At 48.3% G+C, this 27,383-nt stretch overlaps 2 long non-coding RNA genes across 3 annotated transcripts; one reads left to right on the top strand and one right to left on the bottom strand.

Annotated features, from left to right (window-relative positions):
- Positions 1-1,413: 1,413 nt before the first annotated feature.
- Positions 1,414-3,008, bottom strand: LOC109023186 (uncharacterized). Its single transcript, XR_002002555.3, has 2 exons — positions 2,927-3,008; positions 1,414-2,011 (listed from the first exon to the last, which is right to left on the bottom strand). It is a non-coding gene; the product is annotated as an uncharacterized lncRNA (long non-coding RNA).
- Positions 3,009-3,137: 129 nt separating this feature from the next.
- On the top strand, positions 3,138-26,690 carry LOC129526682 (uncharacterized). Of its 2 annotated transcripts, none has more exons than XR_008671403.1 (3): positions 3,138-3,294; positions 20,346-20,545; positions 26,539-26,690. It is a non-coding gene; the product is annotated as an uncharacterized lncRNA (long non-coding RNA). The 2 variants fall into 2 exon arrangements; XR_008671404.2 differs by lacking the exon at positions 26,539-26,690 and adding an exon at positions 22,417-23,711.
- Positions 26,691-27,383: the final 693 nt, after the last annotated feature.

Raw genomic sequence — 27,383 nt, 5'->3', positions numbered from 1 at the left:
AGCATCAGGAAGTAGGGAGGAAATGGGCAACAGCCCAGCTTTAGCCTGGGCAATAGGGCAAGACCCTATCTCTTAAAAAAATTTATTGGCCAGGTGCGGTGGCTTACACCTGTAATCCCAGCACTTTGGCAGGTTGAGGTGGGTGGATCACTTGAGGTCAGGAGTTCGAGACCAGCCTGGCCTACATGGCAAAACCCCCGTCTCTACTAAAAATACAAAAATCAGCCGGGTATGGTGGAGGGTGCCTGTAATCCCAGCTACTGGGGAGGCTGAGGCAGGAGAATCACTTGAACCCGGGAGGCAGAGGTTGCAGTGAGCCGAGATCCTGCCATTGTACTCCAGCCTGGGCAACAAGAGTGAAACTCTGTCTCAAAAAAAAAAAAGATCTTATTTTTTAGAGCAGTTTAGAGCAGTTCCAGGTTCATAGCAAAATTGAGAAGAAGATACAAACTATCCCAAGTGCCCCCAGCACCCCCAACATGCAGAGCCTGCCCTGTTATCAGCGTCTCCCTGGGTAACGCATTGATTGCCCCTGATGACCCAACATGGACACATTGTAACCACTGGTCCATGCTACATTCGGGCTCACTCTTGGTGTCGCACATTCTATGCAGCAAAACATTTTTAAAAATAAAAGCAGCACAGACTAGGTCAGGGTGCTTTGCATCTGGTGACGGTAAGTACAGTATCGTTCTGGGAAACGTTCTGTTTCAGTTACATATTTGAATGTATGTGCTGTTTGTCGTGCAAAATTCTTCCCTAACTGTGAGTTGTGGTGACAAAAGATTGAGAGAGACTTTGGGAGTTCAAGGGATGGAGAGGCACATCAGGTTAGGGAGAGCCTGGAAGGGCTTTTTGGGGTCAGGTAGCCTGGAAGGGCTTTTTGGGGTCAGGTACCCTGGAAGGTAGGGAAAGAAGGGAGAAAACCCAACAGAGGCCAAGAGTATTGGGGGAGGGATTGAGGGGACAGTGAGGAGTGTGGAGGATGCCCAGGAGGGGGCAGGTGGGTGGCAGTGACCGGAAGGGTGGTGAGACCATGGGCGGGGTGGAGCCCTGGAAGACTGTGAGGAGGGGTTGGGGTCTGAACCTGTGCTCCTGCTTACTGGATGAGTAAACCCCAGCACTTACTTAGTCTCTCTATGCCTGTTTTTCAGCAGTGGGATGGGGGCAGTTATGGTGCCCATCTGGGTGGGTTGGTGCCAGTGCCAGGTGAGTAAATTGTGGCATTCCCCTGGCACAGTATATGAAGTATCAGAGGCACCTATCTTTAGCTGTTATTATGGTCAGACTGCTTAGGGAGACTTGTGGGGTAGCACTCTCTAGAATAGCTTGGGCTGACCAGTACAGGGTGCAGATTGGAGGTGCTGAGAGCCGGGATGAATGGCTGTTCTGATGAATGGCTGTTCTGATGAATGGCTGTTATTTTCATTTATTTATTTATTAGAGACAGGGTCTTGCTCTGTTACCCATGCTGGAGTGCAGGGTGCGATCAAGGCTCACTGCAACCTCTACCTCCTTGGCTCAAGTGATCCTCCCACAACGCCTAGCTAATTTTTGTGCCTTTTGTAGAAACAGGGTTTCATCATGTTGCCAAGGCTGGTCTCGAACTCCTGGGCTCAAGGGATCTGCCTGCCTTGGCCTTGAAAAGTGCTAGGATTACAGGCGTGAGCCAGCGTGCCAGCTTGGCTGTTCTTCGATGTTTTGTTCTTGGGGAGTAGTCCACAGATCACTGTGCTTGTTGTATTGGCTTGGCTGATAGTACAGAGGTTGATCTGCTACACGCTGAGTTTGGGGCAGGAGAGGGTGCGGACTATGTATGTTTGTGGCTTCAGGAGACTCCTCCAGGGCCTGGCCCCACTATGAGCAGTGCCATGCTTCAGGGCTGTCTCTGTCATCCCGGCTGGATTCCCAATGGTGGCTGCCCACTATGCCATGACATCTTCAGGAGTTGGGCCATGCCTCCCACCCCATCGACACCTGGGGAGAGCCTTGGCCATTTTGTTTTTTAAACCTGTAGAGCACAAAGAGATGTTGCCATTCCCCTCATTGAGACAAACACCCCTCTTCCCCTCCTCGTGCCAAGCCCTATTTTTGGTTCCTGGTTATAAGCTGGCTTTCGGGAGCCCCCTGCAACTGCCTGGTAGCTTTCTGCTCTTGCTTTTTTTTTTTTTTTTTTGAGACAGAGTCTTACTCTGTCGCCCAGGCTGAAGGGCAGTGGTGCAATCTCGGCTCGCTGCAACCTCCACCTCCTGGGTTCAAGAGATTCTCCTGTCTCAGCCTCCCAAGTACCTGGGACTACAGGTGCCTGCCACCATGCCTGGCTAATTTTTGTATTTTTAGTAGAGATGGGGTTTCACCATGTTAGCCAGGCTGGTCTTGAACTCCTGACCTCAAATGATCCACCCACCTCGGCCTCCCAAAGTGCTAGGATTACAGGCATGAGCCACTGCGCCCGGCCCACTATTGCTTTTGAAAACACAAACACCACTGACGAAGCCTGAACAATATAATCCGTTGCTTTTAGAGACCTGGCTCTTTAGAACAAAAAGCCTACTTCATTCTCCTGGGATGAGCAGGGGCCTCTCTGCACTCTTCTACCCACAAAAAAAACTAAGCACCGTCTCCATCTTCAGCAGCCCCTCCACTCCCTTCACCCGCAAGCCTCTGCTCTTGGCCAGATTAACGGCTTTTTGTGGCTGGAAATCGCACAAGTGCTGTGCCCAGAGAAGTTTCCTGTCCCCATCAGAGTGATGAGAGAGTCTTAGGAAATGATCTTAGGAAACGGCCCTACAGTAAAAGTTCCAGCTGGCACAGTCATGCAAATATCACCACCAGTTGCTTTTCACCTGGGAGAGTCAGGGTGGGTGGGACCAAAGGGCTGGAGAAGGCGTCTTCTCAGGATCAGATTGAGGAGGGGGATCCTCACCTGCAGGGGTGTCCTGTATTGGCATCGACCTTTCGTTAATCCAGCAAACACACCGTGAAGACTTCTCCTGCCCACGCGGAGCCTGACCCTGTGCCTCCAAGGAAACCAACAATTATGATGCAACGTGATGATTGAGACTTCAGGAGTACCCTGAGTTCAGGGAATCAATGTGCATTGTGGGCTGGGGTGAATGGGAAGGGAAGGGGGTCAGGGAAGGCCTCCTTAAGGAAGCTGTCAGTTAAATGAAGCCCCAAATACTGAGCAGGAAGCAGCCAGATGAACAGAATAGGGGAGGGTTGTCTATGGCCATACCACCCTGAGCGTACCCCATCTCCTCTGATCTCGGAAGCTCAGCAGGATCGGGCCTGGTTAGTACTTGGATGGGAGAATAGGAAAGCCTTTCCAGGCAGAGGGAGCAGCGCTTGTGAAGGCTCCTGGAGTGGGAGGCGTGCCAGAGGCAGGACAGGGGCTGCAGAGGCGGGGCGTGAAGGTGGCTGGGCATGAAGGTGGGGTGGGCGTGAAGGTGGGGTGTCCAAGTCTGACGTACAGATGTTGGGGAGTGATTGGGCCTCGCTGCACAAGGACTCTGTGGCACGGGAAGAAGAAGAGTTTAAACCATGGTGGGGCCAGGCGTGGTGGCTCACGCCTGTCATCCCAGAACTCTGGGAGGCTGAGATGGACAGATCACCTGAGGTCAGGAGTTTGAGACCAGCCTGGCCAACATGGCAAAACCCTGTCTCTACGAAAAATACAAAAATTATCTGGGCATGGAGGCGGGTGCCTGTAATCCCAGCTACTCAGGAAGCTGAGGCAGGAGAATCGCTTGAACCCAGGAGGCGGAGGTTGCAGTGAGCCAAGATCGTGCCATTGCACCCCAGCCTGGGCGACAGAGCGAGACTCTGTCTCAAACAAAACAAAACAAAATAAACAAGCAAAAACCATGGTGGAAGTGAGCACCCCAGGGCTCTGAGTGGTGGCCCTGGGGACAGTGCTCTGGGCAGGCTGCCCTTTGCCAGGCCCGTGGGGGGACTAGGGGAGGCCAGCAGTCTGCCAGCCCAAGGAAGGAGGCCCCTGTCAGGCTGGCAGCGGGGAGCTGAGCAGATGTAGAGGCACAGGGAGGCACCGGCTTGCTCATCCCGAACAGTCTCTGAGTGCCATCAGCCTCAGGCCAGGCCCTGCTGGGAAATCCCAGGTAAACTGGCCACTGTCCTGCCCCCTAGGACCCCATAGTCTGTAAGGGGCCCCTGAAGTACCCAGAGGTGGAGAGGTGGAGGACAGACGGACACAGTGCGGTGCCTGCCTCGAATCCTTGTCTCTGTGTGCCTTTGGTTATTGTTGACCCAGAAACTCTTTCCACACCATGATTAGTGTATTTAATATTAGCCTGAAACCCAAAGAGATGTCACGAGGCTGATGCCTGGATGCAGATGAAGGAGAGGGGGTCCGGGGTCTGGGAAGGCTTCTGTCACGAGGCACGTGCCCGGATACAGATGAAGGAGAGGGGGTCCGGGGTCTGGGAAGGCTCCTGGGCAGATGACCTGGCAGTGTGGGACTGCCCAGAGGCTCAGGAGGGCAGAGTGGAGCCACTGTGATTCTGTGGCGACACCTGTCTCCCCTGCACTGGCTGGGCTGGGATTAACTCCAAGTAGGAGAAGTGCTGGTCTCTGTCCATGACACAAAGACAATATAGTGCTGGGCCAAGGACGAGGGGCAGGGGCGGCCTCTGCCAGCCCCGTGTTTCCAAAGAGCAGGCTGGCCACCCCAACATCTTGTTGAAAGGTCTGGATTTGTACACAGCAAAATGCCAAGCTCTTATGTCACGGCCGCTTCGTCGCGTTCTATGAACGGCATTTCCAGGAAAGGCCTCATTTCACACCAAGCTGAGTCCTGACGGATCCTGCTCTGGCCCCGGATGGGGAGAGTGACTTAATCAGCCCACCCTAGGAGTAACATGGCATTTCCTTCTCAGGCCAGACGTTTTTCCATTTTGCCCATAAGAAAGTTAGAATGGGCCAATGGCTTGTTTTAATTTGATCCGCTATGGTTCGAAGGATGCTTGTGGGCTAAAGTTGCACCTAGACTGGGCCTTCGTTTCCTTTTTCATTTTCATTTTCATTTTCTTTTCTTTTCTTCTTCTTCTTTTTTTTTTTTTTTGAGGCAGGGTATTTTCCTGTTGCCCGGGCTGGAGTGCAGTGGTTCAGTTTGATCTCGGCTCACTGCAGCCTTGACCTCCTGGGCTCAAGCGATCCTCCCATCTCACCCTCCTGAGTAGCTGGGACCACAGGTGCAGGCCATCATGCCTGGCTAATTTTTTTTTTTTTTTTTTTTGTAGAGAGGGGCTTTCACCATGTAGCCCAGGCTGGTCTTGAACTCCTGGGCTCAAGTGATCCTCTGCCTCCCAAAGTATTGGGATTACAGGCATGACCCACTGTGCCCAGCCTAGGCTGAGCCTTCTAAGTGGCTGTTGATTCTGTTCTCAGAAGTGGCTGGATCTCCGGGCTGGGAGTTCTGTGCACCATGGGTGAGCCCGTGGTGAGGACTGCTTATCTTTTCTTGGCAAATGTGGCCAACAATCTCCAGTCAACCTGAAAAACAGATATCAAAGCCGTGCATGCCAGAGAATGGAGCAGGAGGGGCGGTTCCTTGTGTGCGTGTTGTCGTGTGTGTCTGTGTGTAAACAGACGTCTGACCCCTGGCTGCCCAGCTGCCCCACTCACCACCTGGGGCTCTCACTCTCAGGACCTACAGGGCACACTTGTAGGTTCCACTTGCTGTTCTGTTTCCTGGCCTCACATGTTTGGTACCGAGTCTTGTTTCTGCCTCATTTCCCGAGAGCAAGAGCTGGGCTCTCTGAAGCTGGATGCCAATATCTTTCTTTTCTCAATTCTAGAAAACTTAGCCATTGCCAATTTCCTTCCAGAATTCCAACTATGTTATAGGTATTTCCACTTTGATATTTTTCTTTAACCCGTGAATGACTTAGTGGTGTTTTATGCTATCCAAAACAAACATGTGAGATCTTCTTTTAAAACCTCTCCCTTTTGTTGGGAACATCTTGTCTTCGTGCGCTTGGTCCAGGCTCATGGTCTGGGGGAGACCTGGTCTTTGAAGGGCACGGAAGCCCTTTCTTGTGGCCAGGGGTAGTCCGTGACAGATTTCCGAAAATGGCCCCTGTGAGCATTTTTTCTTCGTGGGCTGCAAAACACTATATGCACGTTGTTGATTGAGTTTCAGATCTCAGCCCTTGCTGCTTTTCTGTTGATATTTGAACGATCAATATATTGAGGGATGTGTTGAGACCCCCCCAGTAAGATCGGTGCTCTCCTGTTTCTCTGTGCACGTCATGGTTTTCGAGGCCACTCTGCCAGGGGCACTTAGGCTTAAAATCGCTTTGTCATCAGGGTGAATCGAACCTTTTATCTTACTTAGTGGCCATCTCTATCCCCAATGAAGCTTTGTCTCAGAGTCTCTTTCAGCTGATCATATCATCCCTTGGCAAGCGTTCGCGGCTTCATCATTTCCGCCTTTTGTTTCCACCTCTGTATGTCCTTAGGCTTTATGTGTGTCTTTGGGAAACTGTGTGTGTCATGATGTTTTTAAAAATCCACAGCGTCTGTGTCTGTCATTTGACTGATAGATTTAGTCCACTTTCTTTCATTGTAATTGTTGATCTATTTAGACTCGTTTCTACCATTTTAATCTGTTATATCAGTTGGTCCCACTTTTTCTGTATTTCTTTTCTCTTCTCTCGCTCTGTCACCCAGGCTGGAGTGCAGTGGCGCGATCTCCGCTCACTGCAAGCTCCACCTCCTGGGTTCACGCCATTCTCCTGCCTCAGCCTCCCAAGTAGCTGGGACTACAGGCGCCCACCAACACGCCCGGCTAATTTTTTTATTTTTGTATTTTTAGTAGAGACGGGGTTTCACCGTGTTAGCCAAGATGGTCTTGATCTCCTGACCTCGTGATCCACCCGCCTCGGCCTCCCAAAGTGCTGGGATTACAGGCGTGAGCCACCGCGCCCGGCCTTTTTTCTTTTTTGGAGACAGAGTCTTGCTCTGTTTCCCAGGCTGGAATGCTGTGGCATGATCTCAGCTCACTGCAACCTCCGACTCCTGGGTTCAAGCGATTCCCCTGGCTGGGCCTCCCGAGTAGCTGGGATTGCAGGCATGCGGCACCACGCCCAGCTAATTTTTGTATTTTTAGTAGAGATGGGGTTTCACCATGCTGGCCAGGATGGTCACCATCTCCTGACCTCGTGATCCGCCTGCCTCAGCCTCCCAAAGTGCTGGGATTACAGGTGTGAGCCACCATGCCCGGCCCTGTATTTCTTTTCAATGCTGTCTGTTTTCTGAATTAACTTCTGTGTGCTCTCCTGAGCAGACACAGACACACCAGCTGCCCGCATCCTTTGGTCTCCCAGGATGCCCTGACTCCTCTTGTACTAACAACTTCTGGTCTTTTACTTCTGTATTGTTTCAGACATAGATTTCTCCACTTGGTCTTGGCAGTTTAGATTTTCTTTTCCTCTTAGTCTGCGGGCATGGGTCTTCTTTTTGGTGCTCTATGAGCCTTTCAGTCACAAGTCTTTCTAATCATTTAATTTAACTTACTTTTAAAAAAAAACTTTATTTCGTTGCGACAAGGTCTCACTCTGGTTGCCCAGGTTGATCTCAAACTCCTGGGCTCAAGCTCTCCTCCCACTTTGGCCTCCCAAAGTGCTGGGATTACACCACACCTGGCCTCATATTCATGTTTTCGAAGGGTTGGTCTGGTCGCTGCATGGAGGATGGAGCCTGGGGGCCAGGGTGTCAGGGGCTGCCAGCTGGGACGCCTGTGCCACCGCTGGGTGAGGAATGGCGGCGGCATGAACTGTGGTGTTGGTGGCTGCTCTGTTAACCTGGGCCCTCCTAGAAGGAGCTGGGCAGGGATATGGATCTGCGCTGCAGGTCCGGCCCTGAGGAAAGGGCCCACAGGGCCATCGGCAAATCTCCTGTCCCCTGGGAACGGGCCTGCCTCCGTACCCTTGCCGTGCCAGACCACTGGCTGGGAGCAGCCTGGGGGAACATGGATTTCAGAGCCCAGCACCTGGGACCAGGGCCGATGACACTTCCTGGGGCTGTGGGGGGTGAGGGAGGTGCATTCTCACAGCCTCCACACTCCCCCAGCGTGAACAGCTGGACCTCTTCCTCACCTTGCCTCCGTGAGGATGCATGGAGGGTCAAAGGGATTGTGGCCCTGGTCTGTGCGTCTGTCCCCGCTTCCTCCCTACTTGCTGATGCTCCCGTCTTTTGCTCTGGGGGCCAAGCCACGTTTGACGGGCGTTGGGGTTAAAATGGAATGTGACTGTATTGCTGCTGCAGGTCCCTATGGAGAGAGGATGGAAAGTCAGGTCACGAGGCCTAGGAAAGAACGTAGGTTAATTAAAGTTTAAAACACCTCTTTCCGCAGAGGTTCCTTGAGTCAGCCCTGAGCGAGAGAGGCGCTGGGAGGGTCCTGGCTGCCTGGGGGCTGTGGCCTTTGGATGGTGCCAGCAGCATTGTCCCCGTGGAAGAGTGGCCTGAGTGTGCCTTCAAGCTTTAATGCTTTTAAGCAACATTGAAATTCATCCCTGTACATCCTCGACTGCCTGGGAAACGTCCTAATTCAAGCGGAGAATCTGGGTCAGCTGTTTATAGAATAGTATTTGCTGAATGAAACTGGCGGCCCAGACAGCAGGGGACTTCTTGGGGGGTGGACGCTGGAGGGGACCCGGCCGTGAACTCACGTGTGTCACCTCTGCTTTGTGCTACACTGTCACTTCCATTCTCAGAGTGTGTTAATTGAGCATTGCAACCTCCGTGGACCATCCGGGGAAAAGGCAACAGCACAGCGTGGCTCGTGGAAAGGCTTCTCTAGGGGACGAGGTGGCAATGGCAGGAGCTGCCTTACCTGTAGCACAGGGGACCTGGCCACCATGCGCAGCTCTGTGCCCTGCCCACACCCCCGTCCCCAACACACAGGCGCACATGTGGATCCGCGTGCAGGGTGTTGGGTGGGGGAGCCCGTGCCTCTGGGCTGGGCTCTGAGACTCTGTGGGCTCTGGGACTGTGACTTCTTTGTCTTTTTAAGCTCTAGTGCTTGGCTCAGTGTCTGATGTTTTTGGGTAACATAATAAACATTTGTAGAATAAGTGAGGGAGAGAACGATCTTTGTAAACTCTCCGAATCTGAAGACAGCACTTAGTGGTGCCACGGTCTTGCAGGTTATTTTGTAGATGAGGCCAGAGGGGCCCTGGGAGGAGAAACCACTCCTGGGAACCAAGGCTGGAAACCAGACGCTCCTGGCAGAGCCCACAAAACAGCCGGGGCCTCCTGTCTCGGGCAGAGGCTTCTCCCTCTCGGTGTTTCTTCCTGATTGGGGAATAGAGGCTGGCCCTGCATCCTTGCTTTCCGACTTTTCCCACTGACCCCCAAGCTGAGCCCTGGGAAGGTGGAGGCTGCATTCTGCCCTGAGGCCTTCCCCCAGAAAAGCTGTCCCCAGGCGGAGGCTGCGGCGAGGGGCTGCCGCATCTATTCCTGGGTCCCTGGTGAGAAGGGTTGGTTATTTGACTCCAACCTGTCTCTATTATCATTGTCTCTAAGTACTTAGTATTATGACTCCTGAGTGTGTGCGTGTGTGTGTGTGTGTACTTGTGTGTGCGCTCACTGGGCAATAATGTAAACCTATTTCTTATAGTGGGGTCACAGTCAAAAGCTTGAGAAGCCTTCAGAGAGGCTCCATCCATATGTGGGTATGTATGGGGCAGGGGGAGTGTGGAGATAGATTTTCCCATCGTTCTTAAGGTAGAGAATTTTCCAGCAGTTTTCAAGAGTGATCAGGAAAGGCTAGAAGAATGTTGGGAAGAATTGCTTGGGTCAGCCTCCCTTGGTTATTTATTTATTTATTTATTTGTTTATTTGAGACAGGGTCTCACTCTGTCGCCCAGGCTGGAGTGCAGCGGTGTGATCTCGGCTCACTGCAACCTTTGTCTCCTGGGTTTAAGTGATTCTCGTGCCTCAGCCTCCCAAATAGCTGGGATTACAGGCGTGCAGCACCACACCAGGCAAATTTTTGTATTTTTAGTAGAGATGGGGTTTCACCATGTTGCCCAGGCTGGTCTCAAACTCCTGACCTCAAGTGACCCGCCCACCTTGGCCTCCCAAAGTGCTGGGATTACAGGCGTGAGCCACCACACCCGGCCTTCCTTGGTTATTTAAATGATGGGCAAGCAGGCCCCAGGATGAGCACACAGGGCTTTCGCTGCTAAAACCGGGACGAGCTGGTTGTGCTAGTGGGCCCCACTAGACCAGGAGACGTTTCAGCTTAGAAAGCAGCTGCACATCTTGGAGAGACTCTGGGCAGAGCTGTGAAGGAGACCGGCCTGGATGGGTTGCCTGACCCCCCGGCACCCTGGCTGGAGCTGGGTAAGGGCATGTAGGGGCCTGTCATCAAGCCTGGCCCTGGGGACCACTGTGGTGGCCTGGCAGAGAAGGCAGTGTCTTCCATGGCTTGCCCAGCCTTCCTATGGCATCCACTCTTGGCCTTCTTGGTCACCTGCCAGCCTTGGTTTCTCACAAACTTTTCTGCTGCCATTGCCTGGGGAAGGAGGTACCCAAAAACATGGCACTGATGGAGCTTTAACTTCAAGGATTCTGGCAGTTTTTGCTGGGATCCCCATTTGTAAGCTGCTGTGCTGGGGAGGGAACAGCCCCCCTACCAGTAGTTGTCCTAAGATCAAGGCCTGTGCCTTGATGGACAGAAGCTGGGATTCCATCTACCCTCAGACTGACCTTCTCAAGGCCGGTTGACTGAGTGGTGTTGATAAGACTCGCCTTGGAGCCTCCCTGGGGGCCTGAGCTCCTCTCCCTCTGGACCACCTGCTGGGCTAGGACTGGGTCTCGGGCTCTGGGGCAGCCAGGATAGACCGGCCGGTGGGGCTTCTGCTATTCCCAGTGTGGAGGTGGACACGTTCCATGCCAGGGCCTGACTAGGGCATGTCATTTGCACTCCCAGTTGTGCAGAGTGACACCTGCATTGCTGAAGCATTCTCCTGTTCTCGTTTCTGAAGAAAAGTATTATGGAGAGATCCGACATTCACAGGAGCAGAGCAAACAGCAGCACTCACAGCACCCACTCGGCCTTAGCAGCCACCCTCGCTTTGCCCAGCATCTCAACAAAGCATCCTGGTCATTTATTTTCCTTCCTTCCTTCCTTCCTTCCTTCCTTCCTTCCCTTCCTTCCTTCCTTCCCTTCCTCCCTCCCTTCCTCTTTCTCTTTTTTCTTTCTTCCTTTTTTTCTTTCTTCTTTCTTTTTTCTTTCTTTCTTTCTTTTCTTTCTGTTCTCTCTCTCTTTTCTTTCTTTCTTTCTTTCTCTTTCTTTCTTCTTTCCCTTTCTTTCTTTCTTTCTTTCTCTCTCTCTCTCCTTCCTTCTTTCCTTCCTTCCTTCCTTCCCTCCCTCCCTCTCTCCCTCCCTCCCTTCCTCTTTCTTTCTCTCTCTCTCTTTTTCTTTCAAGACAGGATCTTACTCTGTCACTGAGGCTGGAGCATGGTGGCATGATCATGTCTTATTGCAGCCTCTACCTCCCAGTCTTAAGTGATCCTTCCACCTCAGCCTCTTGTGTAGCTGCGACTACAGGCACTTGCCACTATGCTTCGCTAATTTTTGTATTATTAGTAGAGACAAGGTTTTGCTATGTTGCCCAGGCTGGTTTCAAACTCCTGAGGTCAAACAATCCTCCCACCTTGGCCTTCCAAAGTCCTGAGATTACAGGCATGAGCCACCGCGCCCAGCCCAAAGAAGGTCATTTTCCCTCTTTCTTTCTTTCTTTCTTTCTTTCTTTCTTTCTTTCTTTCTTTCTTTCTTTCTTTTCTTTGTTTCTTTGTTTCTTTGTTTCTTTCTTTCTTTCTTTCTTTCTTTCTTTCTTTCTTTCTTCTTTCTTTCTGTCTCTCTCTTTCTTTCTCTCTCTCTTTCTTTCTTTCCTTCTCTCTCTCTCTCCCTCCCTCCCTCCTTTCCTTCCTTCCTTCCTTCCTTCCTTCTTTCCTCTCTTTCTTTCTTTTTAAGAGACAGGGCCTCCCTATGTTGCCCAAGCTGGTCACATACTCCTGGACTCCAGGGATCTTCCTGCCTCAGCCTCCCAAAATGCTAGGATTACAGGCGTGAGCCACCACGCCCGGCCAAGGTCATTTTCTTAACTAACTAAAGGGCCCCTGTTACACCTTACAGCATCGACAGCAATTGCTTCCCCTCAGCATCACCACTGGCTCTGTGGGTCCAAAGGACCCTTTACATTTTCAACGTTTAAGTCATTTTAGAAGTACAGGCAAACCTCATTTGATTGCATTTCACTTAATTGCATCTTGCAGATATTGTTTTAATTGTTTAAACAAATTCAAGGTTTGTGAGCAAATCTATCATTTTTTCCCCAACATGTGCTCACTTCATGTCTGTCTTGTCACGTTTTGCTAATTCTTACAGTATTTCCAACTTTTTCATTAGAATTATATCTGTTATGGTGATCTGTGATGTTACCATCATCACTGTTTTGGGGCACCACAAACAGTGTTCTTCTGAGACAGTGAACTTAATGGATAAACGTTGTGTGTTCTGAGTGCTCCTCGGACCGGCCACTCCCCCATCTCTCTCCAACTCCTCAGGCCTCCTTAAGCCAAGATAGGCCAAAAGCTAGGTCTCTTGCGACAGACAGCCAAGTTGTGAACACAAAGGAATAGTTCTTGAAGGAAATTTAAAAGTGCTACTCCGGTGAACACATGGATGATGAGAAAGTGAAACACCCTCACTGCTGCTATGGAGGGAGTTGGAGTCTGAATAGATCAAACCAAACACAACATTCCCTTAAGCCAAAGCCTAATCCAGAGCATGGCCCTCACTCTCTTCAATTCTGTGAAGGCTGAGAGAGGTGAGGGAGCTGCAAAAGAAAAGTTGGAAGCCACCAGAGGTTGGTTCATAGAAAGAGGGCTTTCATAGCTAGAGAGGAGAAGTCAATGTCTGGCTTCAGAGCTTCAAAGGACAGGCTGACTCTCTTGTTAGTGGCTAATGCAGCTGGTGACTTTACATGGAAGCCAGTGCTTGTTTACCATTCAGAAAATCCTAGGACACTTAAGAATATGCTAAATTGGCCGGGCATGGTGGCTCACGCCTGTAATCCCAGCACTTTGGGAGACCGAAGTGGGCAGATCACTTGAGATCAGGAGTTCAAGACCAGCCTGGCCAACATAGTGAAGCCCCATCTCTACTAAAAATGCAAAAATTAGCCAGGCATGATGGTGCACCCCTGTAATCCCAGGTACTCGGGAGGCTGAGGTGGGAGAATTTCTTAAACCTGGGAGGCAGAGGCTGCAGTGACCTGAGATTGTGCCACTGCATTAAAGCCTAGGTAACAGAGCAAGACCCCATAGCCCCCCGACCCCCCCTCCAAAAAAATGTCCGGTTGTGGTGGCTCATGCCAGTAATTCTAGCACTTTGGGAGGCTGAGGTGGGTGGATCATGAGGTCAGGAGTTTGAGACCAGCCTGGCCAATATGGTGAAACCCCATCTCTACTAAAAATACAAAAAAATTTAGCCACGTGTGGTGGCACGTGCCTGTAGTTCCAGCTACTGGGGAGGCAGAAGCAGAAGAATTGCTTGAACCTGGGAGGTGGAGGTTGCAGTGAGCTGAGATTGTGCCACTGCACTCGAGCCTGGGTGACAGAGTGAGACTCCATCTCAAAACAAACAAACAAACAAAAAGAATATGCTAAATTGACTCTACCTCTGCTCTATAAATAGGACAACAAGGCCCGGATGACAGCACATCTGTTTGCAGTGTGGTTTTCTGAATATTTTAAGTCCATTGTTAAGACCTACTGCTCAGGAAAAAAAAAAATTATTTCAAAATATTACTGCTCATAGACAATGCACCTCATCACCCAAAAGCTCTGATGGAGATGTACAAGGGGATTAATATTGTTTTCATGCCTCCTCACACAACATCCACTCTGCAAAGAGTGATTTTGACTTTCAAGTCTTGTTATTTAAGAAATACATTTCATAAGGCTATAGATAGTGATTCCTCTGGTGGATCTGGCCAAAGTCAACTGAAAACCTTCTGGAAAGGATTCACCATTCTAGATGCCATGAAGAAGATTTGTGATTCATGGGAAGAAGTCAAAATATCAACAAACATTGACGAGAGATTGGTTGGGTTTTTTGTTTGTTTGTTTGTTTGTTTGTTTTGTTTGAGACAGGGTTTCATTCCCATTGCCTATGCTGGAGTGCAACGGCGCAATCTCAGTTCACTGCAACCTCCTCCTCCCTGGCTCAAATGATTCTCCAAGCTCAGCATCCCGAGTAGCTACAGGTGCCTATCATCACACCTGGCTAATTTTTGTATTTCTGTATTTTTTGGCCGGGCTGGTCTTGAACCCCTGAGCTCAAGTGATCCACCTACCTTGGCCTCCTGTAATGCTGGGATTACAGGCATGAGCCACTGTACCCAGCCAACATTGACAAAAGTTTGGAAGAAGTTGATTCCAACCTCATGGATGACTTTGAGGGGTTTGAGACTTCAGTGGAGGAAAGAGCTGTAGATGTGGTGGAAATAGCAAGAGAACTGCAATTAGAAATGACGCCTGAGGATGTGACTGAATTGCTATAATCTCATGAGAAAACTTTTAACAGATGAGGAGTTGCTTCTTATGGATGAGCAAAGAGAGTGGTTTCTTCAGATGGAAACTACTCCTAGTGATGATGCTGTGAACATTGTTGAAATGACTGCACAGGATTTAGGATATTACATAAATTCAGTTGATAAAGCAGTGGCAGGGTATGAGAGAATGGACTCCAATTTTCAAAGAAGTTCTACTGTGGATAAAATGCTATCAAACAGCATTGTATGCTGTGGAGAATTTTTTTTATGAAAGGAAGAGTCACTTTATGCAGCCAACTTCGTTGTTGTCTTATTTTAAGAAATTGCCACGGCCACCCCAACCTTCAGCAGCCACCACCCTGATCAGTCAGCAGCCATCAACATTGAGCCAAGACCCCCACCGGCAAGATGATTACCACTCACTGAATGCTCATGTGATTGTCAGCATGTTTTTTAGCAATTATATATATATATATATAAAGATGTGATCTCTCTGTGTTGCCAGGCTGGTCTCAAACTCCTGGCCTCAAATGATCCTCCTGCCTCAGCCTCTCAAAATGCTGGGATTACAGGTGTGAGCCACTGCACCCAGCCAGAAATAAAAATATTTAAATTAAGGTATGTACTTTGTTTTTTTAGACACAATGCTATTGTACACTTAATAGACTATAAATAGACTTTACTATAACGTAAGCATAACTTCTACATGCACTGGGAAACTGTGACTCACTTTCTTGCAGTATTAGCTTTATTGCAGTGGTCTGGAACAGAACCTGCAATATCTCTGAGGCGTCCCTGTTGGTCATTTGCAGAAGTAAGAATAAAGGGATGGTGAAATACAACTTCATTAGACATTTTAGAATGAAGACATAGCAAACTGAACTTTTTATTCCATGTTTGTGATTTTGAAGGTATATTGGTAGCATCCTTTGAATGCAACTGGCTACTTATCACCTGCCTTGCATGAGCCTGGAACTCATCCACCTTAAAAGTGCTAATTCCAGGTTTCAACTGCACCTCTAGAGGTTTCTAAGCTAACATTACTTTTCCTTCTTCTTGCACTGATATTGTCAAAATGTGATATTTGGATGAACTTTTTGAAATCGTTGACACTTACAATTTTGTTGGAGAGAGTGTGGCCATTTTCTTTGTTCCATGATTGCAAAACATTTTCATTTTTTGATCTATAAACACCGATTAGAATGATCAATTAATTTAAAATTTTGCATTATCTAGTTCCTCTCAGTATCTTTGTATAAACACCTGCTTTTGGCATTTGTCCACTTATGAAATGTATCCCATTTTGTTCACAAACATCAAAAAATGTGAAAGTATACCATCACACATCCTTTTAGAAAAATGCAGTGGTCCAAGTTCTTATTACAAAATATTGAGTGAAGTCTTGCCTGTTAATTGAATGCAAATTTTTTGTGTCATTGGAAATATGGATTTGAGAAAATTTGTCTGGGATATGGTCATCTGAATGCTCACTGAAATTTCTCCCATTTGATTGATTTCACCATCATCATTAGCCTCTGGCTAATGGGACAGAGTGGCTGTCTGTCCCTTCTCCCATATATATATATATATATATATATTTTTTTTTTTTTTAAAAAGAGACAGGGTCTTGCTCTGTCACCCAGACTGGAGTGCAGTGGTGTGATCATAGCTCACTGTAGCCTCTACCTCCCAGGCTCAGGCAATCCTCCCACCTCAGCCTCTGGAGTATCTGGGACTACAGGCATGCACCACCACACCTGGATAATTTTTCTTTTCCTTCCTTTCTTTCTTTTTTTCTTTCTTTCTTTTTTTTTTTTCTTTTGAGTTGGGGTTTTGTCATGTTGCCCAGCCTGGTCTCGAAGTCCTAGGCTCAAGCAATCCACCCACCCCAGCCTCCCAAAGTGCTGGATTACAGGCCTCAGCCATGGAGCTTGGCCTTCCCCTAGCTTCTTCTTCTTCTTCTTTTTTTCTTTCTTTTTTTTTTGAGATGGAGGCTTGCTCTGTCTCCTAGGCTGGAGTGCAGTGGTGTGATTTCAGCTCACCACAACCTCTGCCTCCCAAGCTCAAGCAATCCTCCCACCTCAGCCTCCCAAGTAGCTGGGATTACAGGCATGCACCATCACGCCCGGCTCATTTTTGTATTTTAAGTAGAGATGGATTTGGCCATGTTGGCCAGGCTGGTCTCAAACTCCTGGCCTCAAGTGATCTGCCCACCTCAGCCTCCCAAAGTGCTGGAATTACAGGCATGAGCCATTGTGTTGGGCCTTCCCCTGCTTCTAATTGCCTATAATTATGAATGTCTCCCTCAGTCAGCTTTCTTCTCCTTGCTGTTATGGGTGAAAAATGAAAAATTCAGAATGCTTGACTGTATTGTTCAATAAGAGTGAAACAAAGGAAAGCCTGTCATCTCCAGAATTCTCTTCTACCTTCTTGAAAGTTGATGCAATACTGTTAGCAACGTAGTGAGAAAACGGAAGGATGCTGTGGCAGAGATGGTTTATTTCATTCTGCTTTTTAGGCAAGTCCATCAGCTTTTCTTTTTTTGTTATTTTAGTCTCTTTTAGCATAACTGGAAATACTTAAATGAGTGATGATGAAATAATTCTCAGGATGATGAAATAGAAAAATATTTCAAGATACAGGAAAAATAAGATCCCTGATTCCAAAATATATCTTAGATTTACAAAAGGCTTGAACCAATCCCTGTAGGAATTGCAAGACAGAATGGGTTTTGTTCTGTAGAAGGTCTCTAAGACAGAATAAAATTCACAAACTATCAATCTTTATACAGTGCTAGAACTACTCAAAAAGTAAACTAAAAGAATAAAAATAGGCCAGGAGTGGTGGCTCACGCCTATAATCCCAGCACTTTGGGAGGCTGAGGCGGGCAGATCACTTGAGGTCAGGAGTTCAAGACCAGCCTGACCAATAGGGTGAAACCCCACTTCTACTAAAAATACAAAAAAATTAGCTGAGTGTGGTGGTGCATGCCTGTAATCCCAGCTACTTGGGAGGCTGAGGCAGGAGAATCACTTGAACCTGGGAGGCAGAGGTTGCAGTGAGCCGAGATTGTGCCACTGCACTCCAGCCAGGGCAACAAGAGTGAAACTCCGTCTCCAAAAAAAAAAAAAAAAAAAAAAAAGAACTCACTGGACCCTGATGGTAAATTGAGGATTAATATCATTGAATATCCAAGTGCCACATTAAATGTACCAAGTACCAAATTAAATTGCTCTGTTCAAAAAAAGGTCTTTTTATAGTTGAGTTACTTAAATCAGGATCTAAATAAGATCTGCTCACGGTATGCACTGCCGTCTTGAGGTCCTTTGAAAGTGTCTTTTAATTTAGAACTGTCACCCCTCCTTAGTTTAATGCCATTGACTCATTAAAGAAACTGGGTCAGTTGTCCCGTACATGTCCCACATTTTGGATTTGACTGATTCCCTTCTCACAAGGTCATGGACCTGCCCCATATTTCCTGGAGTCTGCATTGGATCGAGGCTCAGTTTTGTCTTTGGTGGTGGTGGCAGGGGCCCCTCACCCCTGCCTGGCTGCACTGGTCTGCATAGAGGTCTTCTCTCCCTCCTGTGCCCTCACTCTGCCTGATCTGCCAAGGGGCTGGAAGTGGTTGGCTAGGGCCCGGCTGCTCCCACCTCCTTTCTGTGTTGGGGAGTAGGTGCTGGCTTAGAGCCCAGAGCTCTGGGTTTGGGCCTGGCCTTGCTACCCACCGGTTTGGGTTGGGCTTTAGTGTCCTTACCTGTATCCTGGGAATTATGTTACTTGTCCTGTTTACCACTCAGAGTTCTTGTAGGGAAAAAAAAAAAAAAAAAAAAAAAGGACTTAAAAGGCTTTGGAAGCCATCAAGAGCTAATTAGGGTGCTGATGATTCTCCCCCTTAGCTCTGCAATGCAGGACTCCCTCATCCTGCCCCGCCCGGACAGCTCACCTCCTGCGTCCTGCCTCCTGCCCCCTCACCCCGGCCCCATGCACCCGGCTGTGTCCAGGGCTGATCTTCGCTGTGCACCCCACGTGGTGCTGGGGGTTCTGTAGTAGGCTTCAGGCCCTGGATGAGGCCAGGCTGAGAACCGCTGGTTGACACAGATACAGACCGCTGGGTGGGCATCAGGGTGCTTGCTGCTGGGATACAGGAATATTTTGGGGCAAAACTCTAGGAAGCCTGTTTATAAAAGGCTGCTCCATTTTGGCCTGCAGAGAAATGAACTTTTGGCATATGAGTTTGGAATCTGGAGGAAGAGAAGCTTAACTGACTTCTGAAGCAATTTTTGGAGCTTTGTATTGAAATATGAAATACATACAGAGAACCACAGGTACCTAAGTGTGGCCCCATGACCACTCATACACCGACCACTTTGGGGGAACTGGCACCCACATCGGGAAACAGAACATCACACCCCCTCTCAGAAGCCCCCCTTACGCCCTGTCCTCGGTGCCCTGATGGTGATCACTATCCTGATGTTCCCGAAGCATTTTAAAGGCTGGTTGTGATGAACTATAAAGATGGTTGGACTGTGCTCAAAGCAGATCCAGCCAGTCCCTCCCTGTCATCAAGCCCCATGAATGTGCCCTTCCCGCCAGACTTCTCAGCACTGCAGTTCCCCACGGGGCTCACTTTTCTCAAAAGTGAACTAGAAATGCTTTATTTCTCTAGAAAGGATTTGTTTATACTGAAAGCCAGGAAGTTTGGTTAGGTGGCAGCAGAAGTAGGCGAGTGAATAGGATGTGTGATTGGAGGTCAGCATGGTTGGGCTCTAAAGAGGGTAGGCGTGTGTCCCCCCGCACTCGGCCTGGTCCACTCTTGTGTGTGCTTGTGTGCTCATGTCTGTGCATGTGTGTGCATCATCTTCGTGACCAGCCAGCAGGTGGAAAGCAAGTGCCTCTTCTGTGCCAGGCATCTGTGTTAGCTGCACACACCAAGATGACTCTGATCATCCCTGCTGTTGAAGGGCTACTGTCTAATGGGAGAAGCAGGCATGTGGACACACTGGCTTCGTGTTGACGAACAGCAGAACGGAATGTCAGAGTAACCTGCATCCAAAGCCTACTATTAGGTTGGTGCAAAAGTAATCATTGTTTTTGCCATTACTTCCAATGGCAAAAAACGCAATTGCTTTTGTTTTTTGTTTGCTTTTTTTTTTTTTTTTTGAGACAGGATCTCACTCTGTGTCCCAGGCTGGAGTGCAGTGGCATGATCTCGGCTCACCGCAATCCCGGGTTGAAGCGATTCTCCTGCCTTAGCCTCCCCAGTAGCTGGGATTACAGACATGCGCCACCACTCCCGGCTAATTTTTGTATTTTTAGTAGAGACAGGGTTTCACCGTGTTGGCCAGGCTGGTCTTGAACTCCTGACCTCAAGCAATCTGCCTGCCTCAGCCTCCCAAAGTCATGGGATTACAGGTGTGAGCCACCGTGCCAGGCCAAAAACCACAATTACTTTTGCACCAAGCTAATAGTTGCTGGGAGGACTGGAGAAAATAATGCATATGAAAGGCTTTTCGTAGTACCTGGCCTATACTAAGCCCTCTGCAAACGCTGGTTGCCATCATTCTTCCTTTCTTTTCTTTCTTTTTTTTTTTTTGAGATGGAATCTCGCTCTGTCATCCAGGCTAGAGTGCAGTGCAATCTCGGCTCAGTGCAACCACCGCCTCCCAGGTTCAAACGATTCTCCTGCCTCAGCCTCCCAAGTAGCTGCCACCACAGGTGCCCACCACCAAGCCTGGCTAATTTTTATATTTTTAGTAGAGACGGGGTTTCACCATGTTGGCCAGGCTGGTCTCGAATTCCTGACTTCAAGTGATCTGCCTGCCTCAACGTCCAAAATTGCTGGGATTCCAGGAGTGAGCCACCACGTCCGGTCCTGCCATCATTCTTAACAAGAGCGCCCCCACCATCGTCCAGAGAGAGATGGAATATCCAGAGAAGAACAGAGCTCACAGAAGGTATGGAAATGGTGCAGAGCTTCCTGTCCTGGGGTCTGTTGACAGAATTCAGGGGTTCCATGAGTGCAGGGGAAACTTGTATCTTTAGTCTCACTAATTTCTACCTGAAATCTAGCATTTTCTTTAATCACGAACATAGGCAACAAACCAGAGTAGTATTAGCAGGGTCCCTGAGTTTGTCACCATCACAGACATTGTCCTGCTGCGTTTCAGTTGTAGCAGATCTAGAAGTGTCAGTGAGGCTCACCATTTGAACCCACAGCAGCTATTAGATCAGCTATAGACCTGCCTAATAACAGTAAAGATCATTATATCACCCAGTTACTGTTTTAAAAACACTTGGTAATATTTTCAATATATTTGGTTTCATTTGTAACCTTATGTATTTTGTGTTATGCTGTATAAATGGTACCCTGAAAAGGGCTCTATAGTTTTTACTACATTGGCAAAGGGGTCCAGAGCACAAGATCCAGAATCCGTCTGGTGGGGAAGGGAAGGATTCCTCTGTGGGGCAGGCAGGGCATGTCAGGAAGGCTTCACTGTGTGGAGGAGCCTTACACAGGGTTTTTGTTTGTTTGTTTCTTGAGACAGTCTCACTCTGTCACCCAGGCTGGAGTGCAGTGGTGTGATCACAGCTCACTGCAGCCTCTAACTTCCAGGCTCAAGCCATCCTCCCACTGTAGCCTCCCAAGTAGCTGAGACTATAGGCGTGCACCACCACACTCAGCTAATTTTTAATTTTTTTTTTTTTTGGTAGAGATGGGGTTTTGCTACATTGCTCATGCTGGTCTTGAACTCTTGGGGTCCAGTGATCCTCCTGCCTTGGCCTCCCAAAGTGCTGGGATTACAGGCTTGAGCCACCACACCTGGCCCCCTATTGGCTTTATGGAGAATATAAAACTTGTCCCTTTTTGTCATGAAAAAGCCATCTGGTGGCTGTCCCTAGCTCCAGGCCTGGCTCCCAGTCAGTGATTCTGACCCACAGGGAACTAAACCCACCTAGAAAGGGACATGGATTTGCAATGCCTAATTGAGTATTTTAATTTAGTCCTATGATATTTTAGTTTGAAACTAAAAGGAATTTAGTAAAGGGAGTGTGGCCAATGTTTAAGGACCAAAGACCTAGGGAATGTTTTGTTTGTTATTCAATTGCAGTATTTGAAGCAATTAAATATATAATTTAAAAGGTTTAAGAGTTCTCACTTAAACCAGCTTGTAAATGAGACTGAACGTAAACCACAAGCCCCTCTGTAAACAGTTGTTAGAACTGGCTGGATTTATCCACAGCATGGTCAGGTTTTTAAGCTGATCTTCAACACTTAAGGAAAAACTAGGTTTTTAAATGTAGAACTTTAATACCTTAAATATATATATTTTAAAACCGAAGTAACTGCCACTAGTCATTTATGTGCACAGAAGTCTTTCTTTCTGGGTTTTTTTTTTTTTTTTTGGCTCACTGCAGCCTCCACCTCCCAGGTTCAAGCGATTCTCTTGCCTCAGCCCCCTCAGTAGCTGGGACTACAGGTGTCTAGCACCACGCTTGGCTAATTTTTGCAGTAGAGACGGGGTTTCACCATGTAGGCCAGGTGGTCTCAAACTCCTGACCCCAAGTGATCCTCCCGCCTCAGCCTCCCAAAGTGCTGGGATTACAGGTGTGAGCCAGCACACCCGGCCTGCAGAAGTCTTTTTTTTTTTTTTTTTGAGACAGAGTCTTGCTCTGTCGCCCAGGCTGGAGTGCAGTGCCGCGATCTCTGCTCACTGCAAGCTCCGCCTCGCGGGTTCACGCCATTCTCCTGCCTCAGCCTCCCGAGTACCCGGGACTACAGGCAGCCACCACCACGCCCGGCTAATTTTTTTTTTTGTATTTTTAGGAGAGACGGGGTTTCACCATGTAAGCCAGGATGGTCTCGACCTCTTGACCTTGTGATCCGCCAGCCTCGGCCTCCCAAAGTGCTGGGATTACAAGCGTGAGCCACTGCACCCGGCCAGAAGTCATCTTTAAACATCTTTAAACCTCTTCCTGTGGCATCCACATGCCCTTGAGATGCTCATCGGAATCTGCTCACCCGTGGGCCTTGGAAGGAGGAGGCTGAATTCCTCCCACCTGTGGCTTCTCCTGTGGAATGGGATACTCCAGGTCTCCTGGCCTAAGGAAGCGGGGGCTGGGACTCACTGAAGGCTGTAACATTGGGTTAGGGGGTTACAACCAGCAGTTTTAAAAAAACGGAGTAGAACTAGGGTTACCAGGTGAAATACAGGATACCCAGTCATATCTGCATTTCAGATAAGTAACTTTTTTAAAGTGTGTATGTCCCAAATATTCTGTGGGGTGGAACATACTAAAAAAAAAAGTATTTACCTGAAATTCAAATTTAGCAGGTGTCCTGTATTTGTACTGCTCAATCTGGCAATCCTAAGTAGAATGGAAGAGAAAGTGTGGGAAGGGGCCAGGGCGTGCAGGGGAAATGTGATTGCCTGTGCATTTGTGGGCATGTATTGTAAATACCCGCGTGTTTCTTAACTGTGGGTTGGAGCAAGCAGTGAGAAGCCGCTGTCCCTAGTGGTTGTGAGGGCTACGTGTGAGGCTGCCGCAAAGCCGCTTAACAGCGCCCGGGCAGTAACGGGGGCTCACGCCTGTAATCCCAGCACTTTCGGAGGCCAAGGCGGGTGGATCACCTGAGGTCAGGAGTTTGAGACCAGCTTGGCCAACACGGCAAAACCCCGTCTCTACTAAAAATACAAAAATCAGCCGGGTGTGGTGGGGCGCACGTGTAACCCCACCTACTCGGTCAGACTTTCACCTCTCTTCCAAGGCGAAGCCTCAGTTCTGCTCTCTGGGGCCTCACCTGGGCAAAAGTGCCACCAGGTGGGCAGTGAGCCGAACGCCAGCGGATACTTCCACCCACGCAGTGGTCTCCGCGGAGAGGCCCTGCAGGCATGCGCGGCAGGCGCAGGGTGGCGGGGCGGGGTTGCGGCGGAGTGAGATGGAAACAGAGGGAAAATGCCTGTCGCCCTGACGCTCATCAGGTGCAGCGTGCTCCGCTCGCGTGTGTGGTGGTGCTGGTGTAGACAAACCTACTGCACCATCAGTTGTGTCAAAGTTTAACACATGCAACTGTGCACAGTGCGTAATCATAATAAACAATTATGTGGTTTATGGATTTACTATACTATATGTTTGATCATTATTTTAGTGCGGACTCCTACTTATTTAAAACAAAGTTTACTTAAAACAGCCTAGTTTTAACAGCAGGTCCTTCAGGAGGCATCCAGAAGAAGGTGTTATCGCAGACAGTCCATGCCTGCCATTGCCCCTGAAGGCCTCCCAGGGGGCCAAGATGTGGAGGCGGAAGACACTCTACCCTGAGTAGGCCTAGGTTAATGTGTGTGCTTGTGTGTTAGTTTTTGGTAAAACAAGTTTAAAAAGTAAAAAAAAAAAAAAAAGAAAACAGTTTATATGGCCAGGTGTGGTGGCTCACACCTATAATCCCAGCAATTTGGGAGGCCAAGGTGGGCGGATCACCTGAGGTCAGGAGTTTGAGACCAGCCTGGCCAACATGGTGAAGCCCCTCTCTACTAAAAATAAAAAAAATTAGCCTGACATGGTTGCACGTGCCTGTATTCCCAGCTACTTGGGAGGCTGAGGCAGGAGAATTGCTTGAACCCAGGAGGCGGAGGTTTCAGTGAGCTGAGATTGCACCGCTGCATTCTGGCCTGGGCGACAGTGAGACTCCATCTCAAAAACAAACAAACAAACAAAAAAACCCAGAAAACAGTATGTAGTTTATAGAATAAGGATATAAAGAAAAAATATATGGCTGGGCACAGTGGCTCACACCTGTAATCCCAGCACTTTGGAAGGCCGAGGCGGGCAGATCGCCTGAGGTCGGGAGTTCGAGACCAACCTGACCAACAGGGAGAAACTCCATCTCTACTAAAAATACAAAATTAGCAGGGCGTGGTGGTGCATGCCTGTAATCCCAGCTACTCAGGTGGCTGAGTCAGGAGAATCGCTTGAACCTGGGAGGCAGAGGTTGCAGTGAGCCGAGATCACGCCATTGCACTTCAGCCTGGGCAACAAGACAGAAACTCTGTCTCAAAAATAAAAAATAAAAATAAAAAAAAGAAAATATTTTTATACAGGTGTACAATGTGTTTGTGTTTTAAGCTAAGTGTTATTACAAGAGTCCAAATGTTTTTTAAAAAGTAAAAAGTATATAAAGTTAAACCATTACAGTAAGTTAAGGCTAATTTGTTATCAAAGAAAGAAAAATATTTTTTATGAACTTAGTGTGGCCTAAGTGTCAGTGTTTACAAAGTCTACAGTAGTGGCCAGTAATGTCCTAGGCCTTCACATTCACTCACCACCCACTCGTGACTCACCCAGAGCCACTTCCAGTCCTGCAAGCTCCATTCATGGTAAGTGTCCTAAACCTGTGTGTCATTTTTTATTTTTTATGCCATACTTTTACTGTACCTTGTCTATGCTTGTATCTGTTTAGATACACAAATACTTTTTTTTTTTGGAGACAGAGTCTGGCCCTGTCACCCAGGCTGGAGTGCAGTGGTATGATCTCAGCTCACTGCAATCTCCACCTCCTGGGTTCAAGCGATTCTCCTGCCTCAGCCTCCCAAGTAGCTGGGACTACAGGCACCTACCACCATCCCCAGCTAATTTTTGTATTTTTAGTAGAGATGGGGTTTCACCATGTTGGCCAGGCTGGTCTTGAACTCCTGACCTCAGGTGATCCACCTACCTTGGCCTCCCAAAGTTCTGGGATTATAGGCGTGAGCCACCATGCCTGGCCTAGATCCACAAATATTAATACTTACCATTGTGTCACAATTGCCTACAGTATTCAGTACAGTCCCACATTGTACAGGTGTGTAGTAGGCTGCCTCATCTAGGTCTTTGTCATGATGTTCACACAGACACGAAATTGCCTAATGACACCTCTCAAAATGTATCCCTGTTCTTAAGCAACACATGACTGTATAAATAGATACATTTGAAAATAAATTTTTATTTAAAAAGAATATTTGTTTAGAAATAATATTTATTTTAAAAGAATGACAAAGCCATAACATGTTCACATTAGTCATTATTTTTAAATGAAAAATAAGTATGTTCTGAAGCCATGACAACAAAGTTAACAATAAGGGTGGCATTAGTTTTCATTTTGTCAATATCTTTATGGTCTGGCTTGATAGGAGACAGGTAGATTCTCATATCTGCTTCTGCATGAGACTGTTGTGATACGTTGTTTTGGTTGAAGTTTGTGGGGAATATTCAGCCGCTCACAGACACGCTGTTGGAAAAGGATGAGTAATTCAATACCGTCTTTAGATAGTTGTGACTATCCTTCTTTGATACCACACCAAAACTGGAGACGTTTAAAGATTAGTTATCATGATTATTTAAAGATTCTTTAAAAGATGAGTTATAATCAAAGATTGGTTAAAATGTGGATTAAAGGTTAGTTATAATGTGGATTCGAGATTATAATCTTTAAACCGAAAGGGTCTTGTACATTTTCATTTACTTTATGTATATGATGTGAAGTAGAGCTCCAACTTCGTTCTTCTGCAGGTGGCTCTCCGCTCTCCCAGCTGAAGAAAAGACTGTTCTTCCCCCACTTCACCCTCACATTTGGGGGTCAATTGATTTTGATGAGAGTGCCTTGGCTCTCATCAAAATCAACTGATCCCTAAATGTGAGTTTCTTTCTGGAATCTCAGTTCTATTGTATGGGTCTATATGTCTGTCTTTATACAAGCACACACAGGTTTGACTACTGTAGTTTTGTAGTAAATTTTGAAATCAGAAAGTGTGAATCCTCCAATCTTTGCTCTTTTTCAAGATTTTTTTTTGGCTCTCTGGGTTCCTTGAGTTTCTACATGAATTTTAAGATCAGCTTAATTCCTACAAAGAAGCCAGCTGAGACTCTGATGGGGATTGTCTTGAATCAATGTTCTTTTTGCTATAACTTATAGAGTAAATTAAACAACTGAAGGAAGGTCCCTGTGAGCTGCAGTCCCGGGAGAAGAGGAAACCCTTCAACATGGATTCTGGAAAGAACAGCCTTGGCTTTCTTCTGAACAAAAAGTTCTGGCCCAGCTGGACCCGGGGTGGGCACCGGGAGTACAGGCTGATAGTCCTCTCCTGCCAGCTTTGCAAGGCGTGGGGAGCACCTGCAGCATGGCTCACCTGAACCCAGTCCCCAGGCCTATGGCCTCCGAGAGATGAACACTGGCTGCCCAGAAGCAGGTGTGGGGGGAGGAGGGCAGAGGGACTGCCCGCAGGTGTCCCTGGGCTCCCTGGCTCCTTTCTGCTGATGTGCCGCCTCAGTCGGACAGAGGTTTCAACACACTTGTATCCTTCCCAACACAGGCCAGGCGTCTCCGAGGCCTGGAAGAAAACCAAGGTCAGGGGATCTCCTAGTTCAACAAGGGAGAACAACGTGTAAGGAAGATAAAAATTAAAGCCGTGTCGGACGTGAGACACCCAGGGTCTCATATGACAAGATGTGAGTGGACTGCAGGCTGGGGCGGAGCTGTGGAGAGGGAAGACCCGGGGTGGGGCCAGGGAGAGGGGAGACTGGGGCGGGCCGGGGAGAGGGGAGGCCGGGGCGGGGTGGGGGTGAGCAGTGGGATCCAGGAAGGTTCTCAGAGGAGAAGATGCCCACCCATACTGGGATTACAAGGAAGATAGGAATTTGTCAGAGGGCAAGCGGACAGCGGGAGAGAGTGACCAAGGGGGTCAGCAGGGGCAAAGGCCAGGAGGTGGTCACAGTATAGGTGTGTGTGGGGATGGAAGGTGTCAGCACAGCTGATGCTGG

Source organism: Gorilla gorilla, chromosome 15 (assembly GCF_029281585.2).
Source record: "Gorilla gorilla gorilla isolate KB3781 chromosome 15, NHGRI_mGorGor1-v2.1_pri, whole genome shotgun sequence".
Lineage (NCBI taxonomy): Eukaryota > Metazoa > Chordata > Mammalia > Primates > Hominidae > Gorilla > Gorilla gorilla.
The sequence above is the reverse complement of the archived record's forward strand: the minus strand, read 5'-3'. Positions and strand labels throughout refer to the sequence as shown.